We start from the raw sequence: 25,799 nt of genomic DNA, 5'->3' as shown, positions 1-25,799 counted from the left end.
AATATATGGCCACAGAAAGTAGATCAGTGTTTTCCTGGATCAGAAAGGATTATACAGAAGTATGAGAAAACTTCTGAGAGTGATAGATGTATTTATTCTTGACTGTGGTGATGGTTCCATAGATCTAGACACATGTCAAAAGTGATCGAATTTTAAATACATGCTCTTAAATATATTTTAAATACATGCTCTTTTTTGTATGTCCATTATATCTCAATAAAGCTGACTTTTAAATAGTGTGTGTCATTCCCGTTGTGGCTCGGTGATAACCAACCCGACGAGTATCCATGAGGATGTGGGTTTGATACCTGACTTCGTTCTGTGGCTTAAGGATCATGCATTTCCATGAACTGTGGTATATAGGTCACAGAAGCGGCTCGGATCTGGCCTTGCTGTGGCTGTGGTATAGGCCGACAGCTACAGTTCCTATCTGACCTAGCCTGGGAACTTCCATAGGCTGCAAGTGTGGCCCTGAAAAAAAAATTTTTTTAAGTGTGATTTTCAAGGACAGGTCTATGTAGATGAATTGGACACTTGAGGAATCCACCTTTCACCTTTCTTCTTCCCCAAATAGCTGATTGTATTATCAGGTAACTTCAGGAAAAAGTCGTCTATCAAATGGTCCTGTGTTCTAGGTCTTTTGTTCCCATTGGGTACTCAAAACCAAGAATCAGTGAACTGTATCAGAGTATGATAACCATCTTACCTCCATTTCTATAAATTGCCATATACTTGCTAATGCATATTCGTGTATAGCATCTAATTTTTGCCCTTATGTACAAGTGTGAAGTACATAAGATGGGCATTCTTTGTTGTGGCTATTTGTCAAGTGAAGGCAAACGGAAAAGAGACAAGAAGTTCAAGACCAGATCTATACAGTGTAAATCAATCCACCTCCTTCCTCATGGAGTCAGTTTTGAATGATAAGTAAAATGGAATTCAGAGAAAGAAGGCTCAGCAAAAGGGTTCACTACTTTTGCGTCTGGGAGCCCACTGACACTTTTTAGATGTCATTTCACCCCTTCTTCATGATCCTTTAACACAATCACAGTAGATCACGTGAATCTATTACTTTTGTTTGTTGTTCCAGGCTCCCAGAATTGAAGCAAACATGTATTAGGTTATTTATCAGTTAGTACTTACTACATTATTGTGCACTAATAAGCCTATGTGGTGGCTCCAACCACAATCCTATCCATTTGACAGATGAACAAACTGAAGCACAGAGTTTGAGAAGCTTAAGCAAAATCGTAGAGTTGATGAGTGACAACAACTCAGAGTATATGACTTCAAAGCTTCACCCTATGCCTCAATAAGGCATTTTATGTAATACATGTAAATGAAAACATCCCCAGATTGTGTTTTTAACCAAATGGGAAGGCATCCGTTCAATCTGAAACTGCTTATTTCTACAATCTCCTCCCTACAGAAGCAACCCCCTCCCATTGTTGGAGTGAGGCAGTGGAAAGGCTGATGGTTGCAAAATGCATACACAAAAGAAAGAGACTGAGAGAGAAAAGAGAAGGAGAACTGATCTTCCCAAACATCCCTCTCCTTCTCCTCAGCTTTTGTTTTGCTGTATATTCTATCTTATCAGTGCCTTGACTTTCGGAGAATCATAATTTAAATAAAAAGAGACAAAACACTTGGATTGCTTCCAAACTCTATTTCTCCATCCTCTTTCACGGTTTAGCAAAGAACGCCACTTCTTTCAACTCATTGTTTCTTGTTTTCCTCAAAGAGGAAAGCCAATTAAAAAAAAAAAATAGTACTTTTGGTTTAGCTGCTATCCATATAAGTGGTTCTTGGCTACGTTGGCTTTGGGGGGGGCTGTTTCCTCATCTGTAGGTAAGAGGGTTCACCTGCACTAGAGAGCGTCTTAGACTATTTAGCTTTCAAGTTCTATGATCTAAGCTATTTTAGCTTTCAAATTCTATGACCTCATGTTTCCGTTTCTTTCCTATCTGGTTTGCAAACTGGAAACTGAAAATTTCAAGGTCTTTTTAGCTTCTAGTGGTGGGCAGGATTCTTTTTCCTCTCTTCCTGTGTCTCCTTTGGTTCGCTATTGTTCTAAATCCTGTGTTCTAAACCAAAGACTCAAGTTCCCGTCCTGGCTCAGTGGTTAATGAATCCGACTAAGAACCATAAGATTGCGGCTTCGATCCCTGGCCTTGCTTCTCAGTGGGTTAAGGATCCGCATTGCTGTGAGCTGTGGTGTAGGTTGCAAATGCAGCTTGGATCTGGTGTTGCTGTGGCTCTGGCATAGGTAGGCGGCTGCAGCTCCAATTAGACCTCTAGCCTGGGAACCTCCATGTGCTTCAGGAGCAGCCATAGAAAAGATAAATAAATAAATAAATAAATAAATAAATAAATAAAATAAAGATTCCAATTACTCCTGGCTGCTCCCAGGTCAGAGGGAACCCAGGTTGAATTACAGCTCACAGATATGCAAAGTAGCAGTTTGCTTAGGGGCATGGCATTGTGAGTGGTGTGGAGAGCAAACTGAATAATCACTCACTTTCAAGAAAACCTTAAAGCACTAGGAAAAAATTGGAACACAACTGTTTTATCACTACACAATTGTCCCAGCCCACAGATTAAACTCCTCTGAAATTGTTCTATATGAATAAAATTTTTAGTCTAAAGACACAGATACTGAATGAGTTAAAAAAAAAAAATCCAAAGGATGAGGTTTAGATGATTAATAATGTTGGATGTTTTGTTTTGTTTTGTTTTTTGTCTTTATAGAGCCGGACCCGTGGCACATGGAGGGTCCCAGGCTAGGGGTCGAATTGGAGCTATAGCTGCTGGCCTATGCCACAGCCACAGCAACTCAGGATCTGAGCCGTGTCTGTGACCTACATCACAGCTCCAGGACTTTTTTTGTGGCGCGGGGGTGGGGTGGGGTGGGGGGGTTGAGGACTTTTAGAACTTTAACAACAGAAATTCTGTTCCTAAGTTTCCAGTTACAGAAACAGGTCATCAAGAGAAAAAAATAACTTAAATATAATAAAATAAAGATTAGAAACCGAATTAAAATGTAATTTGCATTGTCTTTATTTCTTTTTTTTCTCTTGTTTGGTCATTTTTTCATCTTTGTCCAACTGATATGTGAGACAACTTGTAGAATTTCAAGGTTTTTTTCATGCTGGTCTCCCTTTATTTTATTTACTCTTCAATTTTCTTTTTTCTTGTAATACTATTTTTTTGTAATACTATTGTACACTTTGATGGCTTGTTTCAAAGATCTAATATTCCCTTTAGTTTCTTTGACAGTTTGTAGTACTTCCAAACAAAAATATGTTTCTATTTCTTGGAGTGTTTTGTTCTCCAAACTTGTTTTTTTTTTTTTTTTTGTTTTTTTTTTTTTTGCCACTCTGTGGTATATGGAACTCCTGGGCCAGGGATCGAATCTGAGTCAGAGCTGTAACCTGTACCACAGCTGCAGTTAATCTATTGTGCCAGGAATTGAACCCACTTCCCTGCCACTGGAGAGACCATTGTTGATCCCCTTGAGCCACAGCAGAAACTCCCAGACTTGATTTCTGTTATCATTAACCTATTGTGTCTCTTTCCTTCTTTCTTTCTGACAGTATTTTTAATAGATGCTAACTTTTGTCCAGATTACTGTCATTTGATGAGTATAAATTTATGCAGACTCTCTTTTGGTTAGGATACAGCAAATGAGATTCTCAATGGCTCCCACACCTTCTCATGTGGGACTTGTTTGTAGATTCTCTTTGGTTGAAGTCTGTATGTTAAGGGTTTCTGTTCTAGACTTCGAACATCTCTCATCTTTGGGAGATAATGAACTGAACAGAGGCTCGTCAACTATGATGAGTTGATGGTTTCTGTTTTCTTCTTTTGTAATCTCCTACTTGGATTCGCTTTCCTAGTTAGAAGTTTATCCTCTTTTTGGGGGTGTGGTCATGAATTTTGGATCTTTTTCCCCCTTAATGCAAGGAAGAGAAGATAACCACTTCTACAGAAAGAAACGACCCTAAAATTTCTTCCCCAGCTTCAACCCTCCCCATCCAAACAGCAGCTCCAATTCCTTTCCCATCCCTGGAGGCTGTTTCATGAACGAATATTGGAGGAAGGATGATTAAATAGGCAAAACCTTAGGCATTAGTACAAAGAGTGCCCTTCTCTTCCTCATTCAGTTCCCCCCTTCAGTGGAGATTTGAAGAAACCTGCGAGGGCTTTGGGTCGGCTCTTCTCTGGACCATTAATATCCTGAGAGGTCTTTATTGTACTTCTTTTCTCTTTTACTACCTCTGAGTGATCCTGCTCTGAGCCACTGCCCATCTTCTGGCCAAACAGAGAAAAGCACAACTGCCAGTCCTGATGGTTCTTCCCATTTGGGTGTCACTCACTCACCATGGAAATGACACTCTAGAAGGGCCTTTGGGGTTTTTCTTCCCTTAATGGATCACACCGCCCCATCAGCTTCCCTGCAAAGGAAGGGTACAAGCATGAGTTATTGAGAAAAGTACTCTTGCAGTTCCCTAGAGTTCTGGATCCAGAAGGGTGAGATGGGATCTGTATCTCAAGATCCCCAGGACCTCTGTCTTCACATACTTTAGCAATCTTATTTAAGGAGTGGTGCAGAGATTTCTTGGCTGTTGTTTGTTTTCAAGTTCTGGGAGCCCAAAAGTGTTATCATCTTGCAAATACCCTGCCAACTTCTTCCCAACAGCCTAAGAATGACAATTTACCCCCCTCCCCTAGGGGGCTCCCACTCATGCCTCGGATCCATATAATCTTTACTTTTCATCATTCCTTCACTGAATTTATTTGTGAGGACAGAAATTCCTTATTCCTATTCATTTCCATAGAAGGGGGAGCTTCCATGCTCATGAAGTCAAAGTGTGGAAGAAAATCTTCCAAAGTCTCCCTCTCTGCCTCCTTTCTTCTTTCTCTGAAAAATATCAGTTTTCCTGATCAGTGGGACTCTAGAGGGGAAAAAAGAATCAAGCTTGGAGGCTCAGTCTTTTCTCTTGCTTTCCTGTGCTCAGGACTCACACACCTATGCAGTGGTTTGGGAAGCCTTTACTTGGGAGTTGGTTTAAGTAGATAGGAGAGATGGGTATTAGCCAGCCTGGAGGTAAGCCTGTTTTCCAATCAGCTTCCCCCCTCCCAAAGCTGATATTTCTCCACAATGCTCCTGTGTGGATCTTTCCATTGGTCCCTAACCCAGAGGTTTGGGAGTGAGCAAGAGTGTTAACCATTATCCCCTAAACCCGGACACGTCTGCCTTTCCTCTGGTTTGTAAGCTCTATAAACCCAAAGCACAAAAAGGGCCCTTCCCCTCTGCCTCATTCAAGAACATTATCTGGAAGATAAAGACCAACATCCTAACTTTTAAATGTACTCTCGTGGAGAGCAGCTATTAAAATGTGGAGGACAAATGTGTACACTATTGAGAAGGAGTGAATTTATTATTTCTGAGAAACTCTTTGCACCATTTCCTATTTACCCTGTAGATTTGAAGGAATTTCTAAAATATTTGCACCTGGAACATTTTTGGAAATCAGTCTTTACTGAGACTTTTTTTTTAGTTCAGCATCCAAGAGATTGTTTTAATTTCTCTCCGACATTTACCTGCAGTCAGAGTTTAGCACTGTCAGGTATGTCTTGCTACCAGCTGAGAGTGGGGGTCAGGAGGATCTGGCTTCTGCTGTTACTCTTCCTGTAACCAAGAGAGAGAGTCAAAAGTTTGTCTCCTCGATATGCTTTTGCAAACCATAGATTTCTTTATTTGCATTGACCAAATATGGAAATTTGTTTACTTGTGCCCCCAAAAAAGTATTTTAAATGAAGGACAAATTTTCACTATTTTTAAATTTTTTTAATTTTTTTTTTTTTTTTTGGTCTTTTGTTTTTTTAGGTCCACATCCATGGCATATGAGGTTCCCAGGCTAGGGGTCTAATCGGAGCTGCAGCTGCTGGCCTACACCACAGCCACAGCAAAGCCAGATCCGAGCCACATCTGCGACCTACACCACAGCTCACAGCAATGCCAGATCCTTAACCCACTGAGGGAGGCCAGGGATCAAACCCTCATGAACCCTCATGGATCCTATCTGGGTTCGTTAACCACTGAGCCAGGACAGGAACTCCAAGGACAAACTTTTAGAAAGTGGACATCCAGTTATAATTTGTGTTCCCTTCTCACCCTTGATAACTTGTCAGTGTAAACACTCCGGGCAAAGAAGTCACATTACTATGCAAAGTCTCAGAACAGCCCAGAAAGTGGCACCAGCAGCAGCGGAGAAGCTTTTATTCCACATGTTCAGTCACAGGAAAATTCACTTTGAATATCCTCACCTACTCAGAGGAATCCATCTGGTCACCTCTCATCTGTTTAGAAATTGTTGATTTCACAAAGGAAAGAATATTCCAGAAATGGCTTTTTTACTTGCCCATAGATTCTAAACTTGTATAGATAGTTCCCCCAGTTTCAGTGAAACTCCATGTCTTAAAAATGTCCAAGTTAAAAAAAAAGTGAGTTGACAGAAAAGACAGATCTACAAATAAATGCTTTTCTGATTTTTTATTATTTATTTATTTATTTTTTTTAAATAGTGCAATTCACTTTAGAAACTTCCAAAATACAGAATTCCCGTCGTGGTGCAGCAGAAACGAATCTGACTAGGAACCATGAGGTTGTGGGTTCGATCCCTGGCCTTGCACAGTGGGTTAAGGGTCTGCATTGCCATGAGCTGTGGTGTAGTTCACAGATGTGGCTGGATCTGGCAGTGCCGTGGCTGTGGTGTAGGCGGGCAGCTGTAGCTCTGATTTGACCCCTAGCCTGGGAACCTCCATATGCGGAGGTGCAACCCTAAAAAAAGCCAAAAAAAAAAGAAAAGAAACTTCCAAAATATAGAAAAGTAGAAAAAAGAAAGTAAATATTATTCACCATCTTACAATCACACTAATAAATATTTTTTTCCTGTTAGCTATACTCAACCACACATGTAATTATGACATATCTGCTTCTACTTGCTTTTTTATTTTCATCAGCATTTTAAATTTCATTAATATTTATTCAGAAACACCATACATATTGGCTTCATACATTTTTCCATATGAGAAGAGGATTCTGAATTTCAAAGCTGCAATATACCTAACAGAGAAATTCACAGAAAGGTAAATAGACAATTCAACAAGGAAGGGCGAGAACTACTCCACAGTGACAGGTTCAAATTTGCAGGTAATAAAAAATGCAATTTTAAAAATAAGGGTTCTTTTTTTACCAACGAATTTTGGTAGGGAGAATATTTGAATCATTGTATCCAATGCTGACATGTAATTCAGCAAAAAAATCTTTAAAGCCATACAAAATACGATATCTTTTATTTTTTTATTTTTTATTTATTTTTTTATTACTCAAATGAATTTATCACATCTGTAGTTGTATAATGATCATAACAATCCAATTTCACAGGATTTCCATCCCATAACCCAAGCACATCCCCCACCCAAAATACATTATCTTTTAAAGACCTAGAATTCTAATTTCCAGATCTATCTAAAAAGTGTAGGGAAGTCTACATGCATACACATGGTGCGCACACCACACACACACACACACACACACACAATGCACTGCAGCTTAATTTACAATAGCGGTAAAAAAAACTAGAGACAAACTAAATATCCAAAAATGGTGGTACTTTATAGTACGGTATACCTAGGCTTTGTAATGTCAGGCAGGCATCAAAATAGATATAATATGTAAAATCTGTAAGATATGTAATAGAAAGCAAAAGCACATAATTCTTAAAAACATATATCTGAAGAAAGAAATTGTTATTGGCTATGTTTGGATGGTGGATTATGGATTTTTTTCCCCTTTTGATTGATTGAGAATTTCTTTCTTTTTCAGTACCATTTTGATAATTCAATCTTTAACTTCCTAGTGTCCTTAGGCAATCTTTAAAAGTCACTGCAATTTGGACATAATCAGAAGGGTTTGCGGGAAAGAAGAAAAGGTGACAATTATTATTATTATTATTTCTTTTTGCTTTTTTTTTTTTTTTTTTTTTTAGGGCCGAACCCTCGGCATATGGAGGTTCCCAGGATAGGGGTCAAATTGGAGCTACAGCTGCTGGCCTGCACCAGAGCCACAGCAATGCAGGATCCAAGCTGCATCTGCAACCTACACCACAGCTCATGGCAATGCCAGATAGAAAAGGTGACAATTAAAACTCAAATATCTAAGCAGTTGCATACACTAAACCTGATGGAATTCTCTCATTTCACCTGCCATACACACGTCAAAATTTGTGGCCTAAAATACGAGCTATTCTTTCCCCCACATTTTCTATGTTAATTATCATCAATGCCTCTTTTATCCTTGACTGTAACAAAAGTTCACAGAATGCCTGATGAATTGACCCCAGCTATGGAGAGGTGGGGGTGGGAGGGGTCATGTTTGTTCTCTGTGACAATATACCTCTCTAGAACAATTTCCCAAATAAAACCAGCAGTACAATGATACACGAACAGGCCGTGAAGGTAGCTACACTACTGATCACACACCTCAGGATCCCCACCCTCCTACTTCTCTCTGTCATCCTTAATCCAAATCCTGGCATGTGGATAATCAATAAATAATTTATAAGATAAATGCATTAATTAATTAATGAAGAGCGGTGTCTAGATTGGTCCATTTAAAACGTGGCAGGTAATTTCTAGTGCTTGCTAGGAAACATTGGCTATCAAGTCTATGTTTGGCAATTGATTTTGAAGGGCTGGCTGCATTTAAAAAGCAAACAGGAGTTCCCATTGTGGCTCAGTGGTAACAAACCCAACAATATCCATGAGGATACGGGTTGATTCCCAGCCTTGCTCAATGGGTTAAGGATCTGGCATTGCCGTGAGCTGTGGTGTAGGTCACAGATGAAGCTCGGATCTGGCGTGGCTGTGGCTGTGGCATAGGCCAACAGCTGCAGCTCCAATTTGACCTCTAGCCCATGAAATTTCATAGGCCGCAAATGCAGCCCTAAAAAAGCAGACGTAATATCATATCATAATCATAATAAATAAAAAAACAAATGGCACCAATGGATCGTGACACTCTGGTCTCTAGAAACTGGGGCAAATTTCAAAGACCAACTTGACTGCAAGCTTCACACTCAAAGTCTCTTCTGATCCCATTCAAATTAATGACGTGCTGTGTCCAGTTGTTAATTATACAGCTACTCCAAGAAGGGCTAATGACATTGCATAAGACACATCCTCAGAGAGATTTAGGTCCTTCTGACCTGCCCTTAGTGCAGCACTAGACCACATTGTTCTTTGCTGTAATGTCCCATCAGAGTCAATGTTGCAAATATTAAATATTCTAAGCCTTCTGATGGGACTTTTGCTCATGAGTAGGGAATCTGAGAAAGCCTAAGTCAAAGTAATTTGCAAAGTAATAACAATGTTTGCTACCCAGGTGATAGCTCAGAGGAGATTTAATTGGATAAAATTACCCCATTCCAAGAATAATACTTTGTACTTTATGTCACAATTATCATGTGAAGATCTTGAAGAGATTTATGAACATTGATTAAACATCAGAACACCATCTGAAGGAGACGGAATTAACGTTATTTTACTAAGTCCAGAGAGAGATGGTTTCCCATTCCAAAGCACACAGCAACTAGTCAAGAAATAACCCCAATCTGCAGCGGTTTGAGATTAGAACCCTAATCTGCACCCCTTTGGATGATTTCACTTCCATAACATATTGTAACTTAAATGGGAAAAGTGAAAAAATTAAAAAGCGTTTTTGGTTTTGTTTTTCAATGTCTCTTCTGCCACAAAGGAATACATTTCTGATTGTCCGGGTGAGAAAATACGTAAACCATTTCTCTTGAGTCCCTGAGATTTTAAGTGGGAAAGTTCTGTTTATAATTAGTTTGCCTTCCTCCTTTCAGCTGTAACCCTTTGGCATCAGCATAATCAAATACAAGATGCACAAACCACTGGGGCTGAGAGAATATCAAAAATAGGGTCAAGTCATCCTGATTGCCAGATGAGGAGCTTCAGGGCCCAGGGGGTGGGAGGGAGGGAAAGAGGTCTCTGGTGGAATAATGGAGAAGCTCTTCCACTGCTGCACTGTCTCCAGTTGCAGGGAGCCCCCCTCCCCTGTAAAGCTCTCAAAGTCCTTGCTGCATCCTTAGTTTGCTGGGCGATTGAGCATCTCAAATTGAATGGATGTAAATGATGTGGTGGTGGGACATAAAAGCAGCAGAAGATCCAAGTTTTCAGGTCCGTGTAATTCAACATAAAAGATATATCAAACTCTAAAGCTCTGATTTGACTTTTATAACAACCCTCAATAGACTCGGATGTTACCAAAATGAAAGAATGCTTATAAAAGCCACCTATCTCCATGGCTGGCATAGAGGAAACCCTCAATCACTGCTCCTCCTTGTGCTCCAACCAGCCTTCCATTTCCTTCAAGCCCCGGCTGGAGCCCGAGGTCTAAAACTGCTTGATCCACATATCTATATGTACTTAAAGACTGCAGAGCAGATTTTGTTTGTATTTGCAGAAGCTTCAAGTACCCTATCAGATGTTTCTTTAAAAGCTTATAAATTATTCTTTAAGCTCTCTTTTAAAACAAGTAAATATTGAAATGAATATGGGTGCATTAAAGATCATAATCAATAAAGCATGATCAGGGGTGGAGTCAGAGAAAGGGCAGACCCACAAATGAATCCAACTAACTGCTGTCGCAGGAGCCCACGTTAGGGAGGAAGGCCTATGGACCCCCTAAAGGTGGAAGATGGAAACCCTCAATTTATAAATGCCCCCCACCCATGAAATTCCTGCTTTGGGGAGAGAATGAGACTCTCTTACACAGAGAATGAGTCCTGTTTCTATTTGCTCTACAAGCCCAGGGGGAAGCAGAATATAGCAACTGAAATCACATTTGTTGTTGTTGTTTTTACTGTTCCTGTTGTTTTAACCGACCTTTGTAATTCAGATGATCAGTTCATCCCAGGAAAACGGGTTCTGAGGACCCAGTGATAGTTCCTTTCTTACACTATGTTTTAACTCTCTTTTGTCAGGGACAACGTTTGAAATTCTGAAAAGTAATAAAAAATAGGATGACAATGATGGGGACGCTGAGCGGGTAATGTGGCTGCGTCTGCTTAACTGCGTTGAAAAAAAAAAAGAAACCATGACAAGACTGATTAGTTTTGCTATTCCCTTTTGCGAGATACAAAATGTCTAATATTTAAAGCTTGATCCCGCCCTCCCTCCCCCCATTATGACAGATTATTCAACCCACAATCAAAAGATTGCACTATATCTGAGGAGAAAATATTTTGGAAGTGAAACTATGTCTTTAATATTTCCAAGTAAAAGAATTCGTATCTGATAAAAGCAATACTTTCAGATATGTCATATGCAAAAAGGATACCATATAATTAGAAGTGAATTTAGACAGAAAGACAGAAAGATGAGATGTAAAAGCAGATAATTAGTGCACTGTTATAATTAGCAAATACTTCTCAATCCCATGGTAACTGTGCTCTGAAAAGGACTCCTGCCGATTAACTAATATTTCCTGAAAGCAGTTTTCTTCTCTCTCTTTAAATGGAAAGTTTGAATTGCTATCTCCTTGAAAACCGTGCCATAAAATGTCATAAACTGATTTATGTTCGTGTTATAGTTTTTGAAATGCAAAAAAGACACACCATCTATGAGAACCAAACAAATATTTGTAGAAAGACAATAAATCTATACAATCATCTTTTATACTATATATAATTTTGAGCACGATCTTTCAAAAATAGATACTATTTGCACAACCAAAAATAACTTTGAAATCAGAGAAGCAAACATTTCACGCAGAGCATGGTTAATCAGTTCAAAATGTCTGGACACCGAAAATAGTGAAACCTTCTGGAGATATGTTCCAGAGGTTTAAATATTTCTGATTTTATAGTAGATGATAGAAGAGAAAGAGAAAATAATTAAATCTAACAGAAAGGAAATGTTTTCTCAAGCCCTCCATCCCAAATATTTAGCATAATAAAGTGATGCAGTTAATAGAGATGTTTTTTCGTTGATACCATAACTTGGTACACAGCCCTTGATCCCAAACAGCTGTGTGACTTTAAACTTTATCTGGGAAATGGAGATGATAATAGCTTGTACTCTCAGGGTTTGGGGGCGTAAAGGAAGATATTAGATCTAGGGGTGGGGCATGCTCCTCAAATTGTGAAATATTTTCTTAAATTAGAGGCAAAAAGTAAATTCTCAATTTTATCCCCAAACATCAAAGACCTGGTTTAGGACAGATAATTAACATCATCTGAACATCACTGTTCTAAACAGAACAGTTTCAAACCAAAAAGTTGGCAGAGTCTTACCGGTGACAGGCAGCAGGACCCCAAAATTAGTCAAATGCTTTCAGTCAGCCTCGGATTGGCTGGAACAAACAGTGACATATGGTGACATTAGTGAGAAGGGCAACCTGACAGCAAAGCAGAGAGGAAAGACCGATTTATGAAATTTGCAACAGACTTGCCTTTTCATCACTATCCCCCCAAATGTCAGGAACAGTGAGAAAAGCAGGTAAACTCTAAAACTGCTGTTGAACCTCATGTCTTCTTAAAAGTTTCCAAGAGAGCAGAGGCAGGATAGTGAAGGCGGCCTTGGCATCTGGGTTAACTGAGTGTATAGAGTATCAACGAACCTGAGCAGCTTCTCAGTAGATCTATGACAACTATCCAGGTTTTTCAAGAAAGCGTCCTCACGAGGGGAATCTGCTGTACAAGAGAATGGTTCCCTAGACACAGTGATGAGAACAAAACTGACTATTGCTTACATTTTTTCTGGCACATACAAGGTGGGATAGAATCTCTAAGACTGTTTACTGTTCTCCAGAATCATTCAAAAGTAGCAGGTTCATCAGAGATTATGCAGTGAGAACTAGCCCATCCTAAAAAGAGCAAAGTTTGTAGCTTTGTAACTGTGCCCATTTAGAATTACTGGAGTGGAAATATTTTGATAAACAAATCAACAGAAAGTGATAGGCTGGAGTTCCTGTCGTGGCTCAGTGGTTAATGAATCTGACTAGTAACCATGAGGTTTCGTGTTTCATCCCTGGCCTCGCTCAGTGGGTTAAGGATCTGATGTTACCGTGAGCTGTGGTGAAGGTCGTAGATGTGGCTCAGATCCCATAGTGCTGTGGCTGTGGCTGTGGTGTAGGCTGGCAGCTGCAGCTCCTATTCCAATTCCACCCTAGCCAGAGAACCTCCATATGCCACATGCGTGGTCCTAAAGAAACAAAAAGACCAAAAAAAAAAAAAAAAGCTGGTTAATACCAGCTATAGAAATAGTCTTTGTATTTTTTTTCTTTCTTTTTCACTTTTTATGGCTGCACCTGCAGCATATGGAAGTTCCCAGGCTAGGAGTGGTATCAGAGCTCCAGCTGCCAGCCTACACCACAGCCACAGAAACACTGGCTATGAGCTGCATCCATGAATTATGCTTCAGTTTGTGGCAACGTCAGATCCTTAACCCACTGAGGGAAGCAAGGGATCGAACCCCCACCCTCACAGACACTATGTTATGTCCTTAACCCACTGAGCCACAATGAGAACTCCCGGAATAGATATTTTTAAGAAAATGTTTTTAATCGGTTCTCTGGTACGGAGTTAACCATCTGTGTCAGCAGAACAAAATACCGACTCATCAGAAAGGAAAAAGCAAGTAAAAAGAAGAGAAATTTGAAACAAATCCACACTCTTCCCTCCTGGGGTAAAAAGCTATAAGCACTGAGGAAGGCTCATTGGTTGAGCATCTCAAACAAATAAGCCCTAAGCACTTAGCAGATAAGAGTATCTGAAAATATGTAATATTTTTTCCAAGTCAACACAGAATAAAAGAGGCCACCTGCCATAGAAATGCCAAAATATAAAACCGAAGAGAGTTAAATACTCCAGGAGAAGAAAAAAATGGTAACTGCCAGGTACAGAATCACAAGTCAGGGAACCAACTGGCTGGGAGCATTTGGTCCTTACCAAGCTGGGTAATGTGGTTGGTCCCCTACGGCAAAGGATTGTAGGTAGAGCAGGATAGCTGGGAACTTAAATATGGCCATTTGACCTTCAAAGCAGTGGTTTCCAGAGCATTTGAAACTCAACCATACCTCATTGTGCTGGGATACTGATTTAGAATCACAGTAAAATGACAGTTATTAAAAGAGCCATAACTACCCATTTCCAGTTCTGTGGTTTTCAAGTTCTTAAGCATTCTGGTTGGGCTAAGCCATGTTTTTTGGTTTTGATTTTTCTTGGTTTTGAAGATGGTCAGGTGTTTATGTTGTTTCAATAAATTATTATTTCAACTTAATTCCATAGTTAGGGCAAAACAAAGCAGAATAAAGGCTTCCAGTGAGTGGCATTTGGTTTGCTGAGATTTGTAACCACTAGTAGACATAAAGAAAAAAAATGTGTACAAATTGCCTCTTACCCTGCAAATTCAGTGTGCAATGCCACACAGAAAAAACAAATGTGGAACCAGGGAACTAGAGAAAGTGTTTCCAAAAGTTGCCTGGCCAATGGAGAAAGAAGTAAGTGCTTTAGGAGCCTCTGTCGTGGTACAGCAGAAACGAATCTGACTAGGAACCATGAGGTTGCAGGTTCGAGCCCTGGCCTCACTCAGTGGGTTAAGGATCCGGCATTGCTGTGAGCTGTGGTGTAGGTTGCAGATTCGGCTCAGATCTGGCGTTGCTGTGGCTGTGGCCGGCAGCTACAGCTTTGATTACCTGGGAACCTCCATACGTGGCGGGTTCGGCCCTAAAAAGAAAAAAAAAAAAAAAAAAAAAAAGAATTAAGTGCTTTAACCTCTAAGCTACACAACAGAAAATTCAGACAAAATCAAATGGTAACAGAAAATAATCCTCTGCTTTTGACATCTTTCTGTTTACTTTAGTTCTTTCAGGTATACCTTTCAACAAAGACTTGTTATTTTCCAACTTCGAGAGTAATATCTAGAGGTTACAGTGCCTGAAGGTATTAAAGGGTTCTTCTGGCACTTGATTTCCCCTTAGGGAGAATCTCTAAAGAGGAGCAAGTAGAGAGGTGAATAAATTGGGGGAAAAAATGTCCAAAGGAGAAGCATTTGTGTTTTCCTTCCCTGGAATATAAAGCACAAGAGTTTCAGATTTCAGAGTTTTGAAGGTTTTTATGAGAAATTATTGTCATTTTTATAGAATCTAGTCTATTTTTCAAAAATTGCTCATTATTATCTAACAGCTAGGCCTTACCAATGTCTAAAATTGTAGTGATTATATTTCAAAATGCAGTAAAATGGAGGTGTCACATAGCTCACCAGTATCAACAAGTTTGCAGTTACAGGTTTACAAGAGAAAATCCCACTTGAAATCCCAACACTGAATTATAAGACATTAGTGATTTCTTCCTAAAATTAGTGTTTATTTTTTCCTAATCGTTAGTGTTCACTTCTTTCTCTGCCAAATGCCTCTTTGTGTTCAGTGTGTGATATTTGTTGAACAGTACTTGGCAGGCTGATATATTAAGTAGAACTTGTTTAGAACATGGCATATTGAACAGATTTAAGATGACCTTTGGTCATTGCTGCCCAAAGTGGGGTAGAGATGATTTAGGAGCATGTATCCAACCAAACTCTTTTAAATTTATTATGTATTTAATGTACTCTGCATTAGAAAAAAATACAAAAGCAATTCTAGGATATAAAATTCCCTTTTTAAATGCATTTTTGTGTTTTATTTTAGGGGAGACTATTTTTTTTTTCTAAAGAACAATTAAATGGTAATTCAGAAGGCACTGAAACAGGGCAAAACCCCTAGGGCTGTATGTAAAGAGTTGAAGTTGAGGCAGGGAAACGTCACTTTAGGAGAAACTTCTTCAATCCAACTCCAAGACATCAAACTTTAAAAAATTCACTCACTGTGAAACAGGTAATATTGCAATGTCTGTCCTAACGCTAAACATTTTTGATCATTAAGAAGCTCCACATTTTTTTCTGTGTCTAATTTTATAATACAGAATCACTAAATACAAGAATTAAAAGTACACTTATTAGAGAATAAAATAATATAACCAATTCACTTTGCAGGTGATGAACTTCTCTAAATGCAATCAGCCCCTTTAGTGACCAGGTTACAGTTTGAAGCCAAGTGTCCTAACACTCAGCGCTGCAGCTCTCCCTGCCACAGCCACCTCCCAGACTCCTGACTGGAATATTTGTAAGTACTCTAAGGACAAAGAGCTTTTCCTAATAGAACCAATTCCCCAAATCATTCTTCTGTTTCAGCCTGCAATCACTACACAGTTGAGGATAAAATAACTTAAAGTGCAGTGTATCACAAAGGTGTTGGTTTCTCAAAAGATTTTTAACTAAAAGATATATGAACAAAAATCTTTAAAAAAGGAAGTGCAACGGGCTTATCAGGAAGAACTAAGGTTTAAACCTCAAAAGATGTTAGGATATTTTTTGTTAATAATCAATAATTTTTAAAAAATCAGTAAGCTCTACAGAGTTTTCACAAAATAATTGTACATGGATGCAATGAATAAGTCTGCAAAAAGCAGATTTTCTGTACCAAATGCCCAAATCAAGACAAATTTCAAGGTAACAGAAAATTTAGAATGAAAGGTTAAAAATGATCAGGGAACAGGGAAAAAAGGATGGTAAAGAATTGATTTATTTTAGGAGTCCAGTTCAAAGCTAAAAATAAAAATATTTCAGAATTAGAAGTGATTACTCAAAAATGTATTTTGCCCATAAGTGATACAGGCTCTCTTTGCAAAGGGTTTGCTAGCCTGGGTCTTGGTTGTAGTGGGGTTCAGAAAAGCAAGGCTAAAGTGCTGTTTTTGTAAACTTGAAACCTAAACATCTTGATGAGTTATGGTGTCTGCTTAGACTCTAAGAAGCTCCTTCTCACATCCTTAAAAGGCAAGCTGCTGAGTCTTGAGGAGAGACAGAGTTAGAGGGGATGTTGTTTTTAATCCAGGGGTAAATAAGGCCTCGAACCACCCCACTCCTGCCCTGGGTGACCTAGACCAACTTTCTGCTTAGGGTCATTCAGTAACCAGAAATTGATGCAAAAAGCCTGAGTTGTTTGTTTATTTGAGGGTTGATGGGTAAAAAGTCAAGCCCATGAGACCCCAGCAGCAAGCATCACCACAAAGTACCAGCTCTCCTTGCTTCTCTCTCTCTGGTCCCATGGAGGGGACTTCCACAGGGCAGCAAGCTCTCTGAAAGGGCCTGGTGCTGGACTCAGCGCTCGGGTAGGGGACGAGGGGGGTGTCAGCCTCCAATCCCCAAACTCACAAACCACCATCAGTTTCACAAACAGCTGCTTCTGACCAGAGATATAGAGGCACTGACCTCCAGTGATCTTATGAAAGAAGACTCAGAAAGGCTGTAGCTCTGATTTTTTTTTTTTTGAAGTGTTGGGGAATATATATATATGTATATATACATATATAAATACATATATATATATATATATATATATATAAAGAAAATGAGATACTAGGAAAAGAGAAATTAGATAGGTCACTTAACCTCTCTTAGTCTCAGCTTGCTCATCTGTGAAATGGGCAAGTAGAACTAAATGCCGGGAATTAACCTCAACAGTCTCTGGCTTTTAACGGAGGGAAAGGGGCTGAGAAAAATAGAGCCAATGCAGAAAGACCACTTTACCCTATCTGTGGTGGTGAACTGGGCTTCCCAGAACAGTTCACTTCTGGGATGGTAATGTCTGCCTCTGTTCTCACCCCAACACACACACACACACACACACACACACACACACACACACACACACGCTTTTTCTTTTCCCCAAGGGAATTGTTTGCGATTGAACAAGTGGAAGCATAAATAGCTTTGCGGAACTATTTAGCAAAGTCAATATGCAATTATGCAAAAGTCTATGATAAGGCTCCCTCGGAAGCAGAAAGCAGCACGGGGAATAAAGACAGCGTTTCAGCTTCCCTGGAGAGGCTGGTATGGGGAGGCTGTTTTACTTTGTCCCGGGGGCGGACAGGACTAGATCCCATTCCATCTCTGTGGCTTTCCCTGACTTGGTTTCTGCCGCTCTCTATCTCCTTATCGCTCTCTCCTTTCTGTCACCGTCACTCTGCGCCTCCTTTCCTTTCCCCTCTCTTCTCTTCTGCGCTCCCCTCCCCCGCTCCCTCGGTATCCCGGTCGGGGGCGCTGGGTCCGCCGCCTCCTGCCTAAGTATGAGCGCGGGGCGCGCCCAGCAGGCGCTGCTGCGGGGTGAGGCCGCCGGGCAGGCGATGCCTCTCCTTCCACCCGGCCGCGGCTGGAACCGGAGAAGGAACCGCATCCGCCCCCACACGGGGTTCTCCCGCGGCCGCTAATCCCATTAGCGCACCTGAAATAACCTCGCCACAAACGCGCGCTTGTTCCAGCCTGTACAAGGGGGCCGCCGCGGGCGCAGGGGGGGACGGGGGGCCGGGTCCCCGAAAGCTCCTGCGCCCCGAACAGACTCACAGAGCACACTTGGCCTCGGAGGAGGCAGCGCGAGACGGGCAGCACCCCGGGGCTCAAGGCGCCCCCGGGAAGAACCGTCCAGGAACCAAGGCGAAAAGCTTCCAAAATTAGGCTAAGGGGCAAGGGGTGCGCCAGAGTCCCCGAATCCAGATGGGGAGAGGCTCCCTAGGGTGCTCAGCCCCAATAACCGGCAAACAGAACCGGGTGCCCCGTGTTGCCGCGTCCCGACCAACTCTGATCCTCGCGCTCCTGCTCCGGAGTCGCCACCGCAGCCGCGCAGGCCTGACCCCCTCCCTCCCTCCCGCAGAGGCTGAGGTGAACCCCAAAGGAGACGAGATCCCTGTCTGCCCTGGTGGGAGGGCGTGCACTGGCAGGAGAAGGGACCTTTTCACCCTTGGCTCTTTCCATATGGTTCAGGGTCCCGGGGAACACGGTCCCCTAAACCTGCCCTCACCAGAGTACCGCCGCCCTGGCGCCCAGCCAGATGCGAGTAGTTTCTGGAGTCCCCAACCCAGGCAGCACATCCTGTTGGGCGCCCCACCTGCCCTGGGCAGTCCGAGTACCCCACGCCCCACCAGGGAGGAGGGGGCAGGCAGGCCCGGGGCTCTGGGTGGCACGACGCGCGGGGACCGGACTGCGCTGCGGGGCTCCGCGGAACTGGCACCTGGCCACGCATAGGCGACGAGACAACCCTGCAGAGCGCTCAGTGGTGAAAGGACCCACTCCTCAGAGTCCCGGAAGTGGCCGCGGATCTTCCAGTAAATGAAGTTATCCTCGAGGAGCTCAGGAGAGGCGAGCCTCTCAGGGCTGTGGCTGTGAACAGATTTGTTTACGGCTTAGACGCCGACCTCTCTCATTAGTTATAAGTTTTCAAATTGGCCCTTTCTTGTATAAATCGCCTGAAAAAAATATGATTTTTAACAAGCACAGCCATAGCCTGATGTTAATTAAAAAACAAAACAAAACAAAAACAAAAACACGGAAAGATGATGTTTAAGTCTAAAAGGAAGGGCACGGAAAATACACTTTCAGATATTCACAAGTAAGTAACTACTCAGCGGGAGTCCTTCAGTTTCTTCTTTCCTTCTCTGTGTTTTCCAAGCTACTAGAATCCTTTCTGAGCTGCAGGAAGTCTTCAATGTTTTTCTTATTCATTAGATAACTCAATGAAATGTTAAAATGTTTATTTTTGAATAATCAGTACCATTTTTTTCCTGAAGGTTTTCACAAAATGTGCCCCTTTATACAGCCCATCATGGATGCTATTCGTGGCCAGTCTTGCTCATCCTGTTGCTTCACAGGTAAACGTTGGCACTGGGCGGCTAGAGATGGTCTCCAGCACTCAGTACTCCCACTGCTAGTTTAGACTACATCAAATGCGTGAATGCTTATGATTGGTTCCTATAAGAATTGTCTACGTTTCCTAGCTGTTGTTATAGGGTCCTTGTTCCAATCTGAACCCTTGGAACCAAACAGCATCTCATAAAATAATCTTTCACAGTCCAGTTGATGATGCTAAAGTTTAAAAGACACCCACCACAGCCATCACCACTCAGATCTCCTCCTCACTCCTAACCACTGCCATCTCTGTAGACCAACTGAAACCATCTTGTTCTTTTACACAGAAGTGCAAACAATCTCATGGTTTTAAGTAGTCAATGTCAATCCAAGTTCTCTGATGTATCTATATTTCACATAATATTTTAAAGTCATTCTGACATTGTGCCACATCAAAATATGTATTTGAAGTAGATCACTGAAACATATTTATGCATCAATAAAATGTCCTAAAGCTGTTTCCTCTTCACTATTAGGTTTTTATTAAAGGGTACCCTAAGAATTAGTTATGTACTACTAGAGGTTTTTTCCCCTCCCCTTTTTTAATGCAATAAGGGGTTTTAATTTCAGAGAAACAGATGAACAGTTTCAAGAGCCTGGTACCCAACTCTATATCTCTTTCACCAAAATAAGCTTGACTTCTCCATATTTTAGTGGTGTTGGACTTTATTAGTTCTCCACGATTTTTCAGAAACCATGTTAATATCAAACAGAGGTCAAAGTTAGCTTCATAATTTTTTTTTTGGTACAAAGCTCCCAAAATGCTAGAAAACCATAAATATTTAAAAAATCATATCCAAAATGTATACAATATTTTTAAATGTTTAAGACAACATCAAACAGTCTCTATTATACAAAGGCATCTGACTATGAATTTCACCCACACTTTCTCCCACATGTGGTCTCCAAGTGAAAATACTGAAGTTTCATATTTTCTTCCAACAGCACCAAAAAAGAACTGCACTATAACTTTTCTGATGACCAATTTCATTCTCTTCCTCCTAAAAGTACTCTTCTTGATTACTAAACACAATGTTACATTCCAAATTTCAAAAACTAACTTGTACATCCTGGATTACCAAGGCAGTAGATACACTGAACTTGACTGTTAAGCAAATTCATACTCAGAGTCAAGAAATATACATATTTTTTTAAGATGCTTGTCCCACCACCTTTTCTTTCTTTTCCTTCTCAAGCCGCACACTTAGACACACACCTACACAGCTGTATTAAATGCAAGTTTAGCCTTGTGCCTTCGTCAAGTGGTTGAGGTGTGCCTATACTTAATATAATGTCCTAAACTTGGATTTGAACACATGATTAGACCACAAAACCTGTCCTGTGAGTCTAAGTTGGGTCCTGTGCTCCTCTCTCATTACTTATCAGCAAGGAATCATCCCCCTGCCCCCAAATACTGGACGAGAAGTTTCCTAAACCATAGAGACTGTAGTTTTTCCATTGTCCAGTAGACGGCACAAAAGATCAAGCCTTCAAATGCTGAACAATCCACCAAAGCTGTTTTGTTTGGTTTGGAGTGTGTTTGAGTGTACTGTTCATTTTAAACAGTCAACCAGCCAGCCAGTGTTGTATCTGTGAAGCAGAGAAATATGCCAAAACTTAAGATAACTCCCCAAAGTTTTGAAATGTAGCAGCATGAAAAAGATTTGTATATCTGCTCAACCAAATGCTGCTTGAGATAATGCACCAACAGTTAAAGATGAGAAGTTCAGAGGGAAATGTTACTGAGAAAATTACTATTTAAAAATCACCTTTAAAGAAAATAAACTGGGAGAAATTACAAGGCATTTCATTTTTAATTCTCTTCTAATAGATGAAGAAAATATTTGCTACTTGAAGCTTCAAAATTCTATATTAAAATTGTGCCTGATGCATCTATGATTTTTATTAAACTGAACACACAACTCAGACCAGAAAATTAAGTATTGCACTTCAAATGGGTTTATGGATATATGGATGGATAATGTGTAGTAGAAAGAAGGGAAGACATTTTCTAAAATTTTTGTGAATAGGTTTGGGGAATATTGGAGGATGAAACCATTAGAAATAACTTAGTTGAAACCACCTCTCCTAAAGCAATGTGTGACTTTGGCTAATATTTATATTTTACTAAAAGATTTCTATTTCCCTTTTCATTCTATAGATGCTCCTTATGTAGAAGTGGGGGAGAGGGTAAAGTGTGGGCTAATAACTCATTTCCCAGTTAATTTTATTAAGAATTTATAGCACTGTTTAGAAAGTTTTAAGACAACCATAAATTTTATTAGGAATATTTTATTAAGCCCTCCATTTAATTAATAAAAGGCCTCTATAACTTCTGAAAATGTCAGAGCTAGTAATTATGTTAACCAGTGTAATTTTTCCCTCTCTAGAGACCAAAGCATTTTAATGATTTGAAATAGAAAAGTGGTAAGGAAAACACCCCCCCTTTCCAAAAAAATTTTTTTTCTTAACTTTTGCATTATCCACTCAGAACATGGCGACTGAGGTATTTTCCCTGCGATGGCTGGAGAGCCTCAGCTGACCTCTCATTGACTTCTGAACTGGACCCAGACATTCTTTGTTTTCTGAAGCAAGATGCAGTAAACAAACCTCCGGGTTCTTATAGCCTGGATTGCTTTGGGGCACTTGATTAACGTCTTCCCTAATCCTGTCGGTTAACCCCCTTTCATATCACCTAACCAGGTTTCTCCCCTTTATAGACCTCTAACTAGTTTATTTCACTTTTCTCACAGCCATTCATTAGCTCTGACTTCTTGGTAACTTTCTCATATGGCATCCAGGCTCTTATCTCTAACATTCCTTTATTATCTCCACTGGATTTTAAATCTATTTTCTTTAAACTGTCTTTCCCTCCTCTTATTTCTGTGTTTTGAAGTGCAAATGCTAATGTGGGGTGAGTTTCGGAGGATGAATTGTCCTTGAAGTACAAACCCCATACCTACAACCCACAGGACAACCTAAAGAGCAATCACAACATTTTAACAGGCATCTTAAAGTTAGGGGGGCAGATGATAAACCCTTATCATCCTGTGAACACAGCTGCCAAACTCGATTGATTAACAGGCTTTTGTTTATTCTGGGCTGGCAAATACACACACATGTTACCTAAAGAGGTGCCTTTTTAATTTCTGAGGGTTTTGAAGCTGACTCATCAGTGTGAACTTCGGGGACAAAAACCCAATTCAGGATAAAGGTCTTTCCAAAGACACAATTCCTTATAGAGAGCCGAAAACTAGAGGGGAGTTCTGGGGAGGACCGTACCAAGAGCCTTTTAAAGGGGCACTATTTGCTTTAAACATCTCCTTGCCAAGGGTCTAAACAATAGAGACCTAGGCCCCAATCTGCCTCTTTGGAGTCCTCATTCTCTGTCTTTGGGATGGTGCTCTGGAAGGAAAAGGGTAAGCTGAGTAGGGAAGGCCCCTGTCAAAAGAGCTAGGGGCAAGCGCCAGAATCCTTCACCATGTCAAGTTTTTGCACACTAAAAGTACTATTGCCTTTAAAAAGCAAGTATCTGACATAAGCTAAAGAAAGATACTGTCACAGAACAGGTAGAAATATCAGTAGTAGTTTTCTGCCTTGAACTATCCATTTACCTTCTCCTTTTAATAGGTGATTAATTGCTGCCCTGCTGAAGGAGTTTTTTTTTTTTTTTTATGGCTACTATATTGCAACTCTTGATGTCTTCTGTGCAATTTCTCTCAGCAAGCCCCAACTGTAATAACTGTTTGCTAATTGTAAAATCCTTATCCAGAATGAGGTTTGGGCAAACAATTTGTACTACTGTAATTACATTGTAAAAGTGTTTCAGTCTCTTGATTGTTCAGAATTAATCTTATAAAGGCCTAGGAGTAGCATCAAGTTCACAGTTATTCTTGGAAAGGAGGGAAGAGGGAAGAAAGAAGCCACTTTTCAAAGCTAATGAGTTTAGTTTAAGCCCACAAACTCAAACTACCTCTTTCTCTGAGGAAAATCTGTATGTAGGTAATTTAAAGTTGAAGCTCATGACTGAAGAGCATCTGTCTCCCTACTTCTTGAAGTTTGGGGTTGTGATTGAAAAGGAGAGACTTACCTAAGCCCTCTTTTTCCATCTCTGCTAGAAAACAAGAGAAAACTTACGGGAAAGCATCAGTACAAAATACATTCTATTGTTAAAGGAAAATTGGCCTTTTCCTCATTTGAAAATGTCACCGCAGACTTGAGGTAACTCTAAGCAGGTTGTCTAAGTCTTTGCCAGAGAGCATCTAGGGCTGTTAAAAACTATGGTCATCGAAATGTATTTCGCAGGAAAATTCTCTTGGTTCAATTATACTTACACAATTTCCTTTGCAGTTCATTTTAGGATCATAAATGTAGCTGCGCCCCTGTCGATGCTTGGCTTGACGGCGCCCCCGCCCCCACTACCTCCAGCCGCGCCGATGCCTGGTGGCCCTGCTGGAGAGATGGAGCTCAAACCCCAGAAAGCAGCCGTCGGAAGGCACTCAGGTGTTGGCCGCAGCTGGCTGTAGTTCCGGGAAGAGCTTGCAGGCGGTCGGCCCAGTTTGATCCTTTCTGTAATCGGAAAAGGATTGCGTTGCCTGGCCCAGTCAGCTCAGTTTCCCGAGAATTAAACAGAGAAATCGCTTTTCTGAGACAAGGAGGTTCCATCTTGGCCTGAGTTGTTTCCAAGTTCATGTTGGGGAAGGAAGGGGCGGCGGGGGGAGGGGGAGGTCAGGCATAAAGTTGGTAATTCACCTGGATCTCCTCGGCTTTAACACGCGGGCCTGCCTTAACCTCCCGAGTGATGTATCCGGGCGTTTGTCCCCGAAAACAACACTTGGATGCGATGGAGAAAAGGAAGAGATCTGAAAACTTGGGGAGTGGGGGAGAAAGGAAGAGAGAAGACATGCAAATGATGAGGGATTCTAGGATGAGTTTTTTAAACAGTCGGAGCTCTTTTAAGGCAAAAAGCATCTGAAGGTTTGGGGTGTACGTGTGCCTTTGGGCACACATGAGACGAGTACAGTGTCGGGGCTGAAGGCTGGCAAGGCTCAGATACTGGGCTTTTTGAAAACCCCACTATTAGGGGGAGGTGGGCGTTGACTCCCGCGAAGTATTAAAAGAAGCAATACTTGTCACTTAAGGAAGTACGTGCGCTTGGTGGAACCTGATTCCAGATCTAAGTTCTGATGCTCGCTCTGTGTCCCCAGTTTCTCAAAAGCTCACTTAACAGAACCTTAAGCCCTATTTGTCGGACCGATGCAAATTATCTTTTGGTTTGCGCATTAAGAGTTGACTTCAGTACATTTTAGGGCTCCTATTCTTTTCTAAACAACCTTCGCGGATAGGAGCACCCAATCTTTCTCAAAACTCTTCCCCTTACCTAACCCCCCTCCCTACCCCCCACCTTTGGGGTGAAGGTGGGTCGGCAACTGGTGGAGTGTAATGAGGGTAGGGGTGCCGGGAGTGAGGGGCCCTCTACTTTGGGGGAGTCAGCCTTTTGGCCACCATCAGGGCGGGAATCAGGACTGGCAGTTTGCATTCCCGGCAGATCGAAGCTCCCTGCTGATCGATTATTTGATAATTGATTTTCCCCGCAGCCAATGCGCGGCCGCCTTGGCGGGAGCGCCTCCTGATTGGCCGAGCCCTCCTCCCCGGCTGCCTACCGAGATTTGGGTGAGCTCATTTTCCAGTCGACCGCAGGGGGAGTTTTCTGCGAGGTTTCAGCTGGAGGGAGGGGGAAAAAAAAAAAATCCTGTTCCAAGCTGAGCGAGCTGCGAGCCCTGCTCGGGGATGTGAGGTTTCCAGCCCGCTGGTCGAGCTGCTGCGACTGAACCTTCTCGGCAGACCAGGGCTCTGAGGGCAGGAAAATAAAAACGAAAATAGCACCACTAAATATAATAATAAAGGGCAGCCTTAGGGTGGGAGAATAAAGGAAA

The 25,799-nt window shown here is 41.2% G+C and overlaps 1 long non-coding RNA gene across 3 annotated transcripts in view; it reads right to left on the bottom strand.

Annotated features, from left to right (window-relative positions):
• The window catches only part of LOC106509799, a 47,144-nt gene extending 21,407 nt beyond the window's left edge, over positions 1 to 25,737 (bottom strand). Inside the window, exons 1-4 of one of the 3 annotated variants that reach the window (XR_002342633.1) lie at positions 24,616 to 25,494; positions 24,198 to 24,432; positions 5,605 to 5,692; positions 4,381 to 4,454 (exon numbers count right to left, since the gene is read on the bottom strand). This is a non-coding gene — a long non-coding RNA (uncharacterized LOC106509799). Of the gene's footprint in view, positions 1 to 4,380; positions 4,455 to 5,604; positions 5,693 to 24,197 lie in introns of all 3 variants that reach the window. The other 2 variants (XR_002342631.1, XR_002342632.1) reach the window with 2 other exon arrangements.

Source organism: Sus scrofa, chromosome 3 (genome assembly GCF_000003025.6).
Source record: "Sus scrofa isolate TJ Tabasco breed Duroc chromosome 3, Sscrofa11.1, whole genome shotgun sequence".
NCBI classification, from domain to species: domain Eukaryota; kingdom Metazoa; phylum Chordata; class Mammalia; order Artiodactyla; family Suidae; genus Sus; species Sus scrofa.
This window is presented reverse-complemented; position numbering and strand designations above follow the sequence as displayed.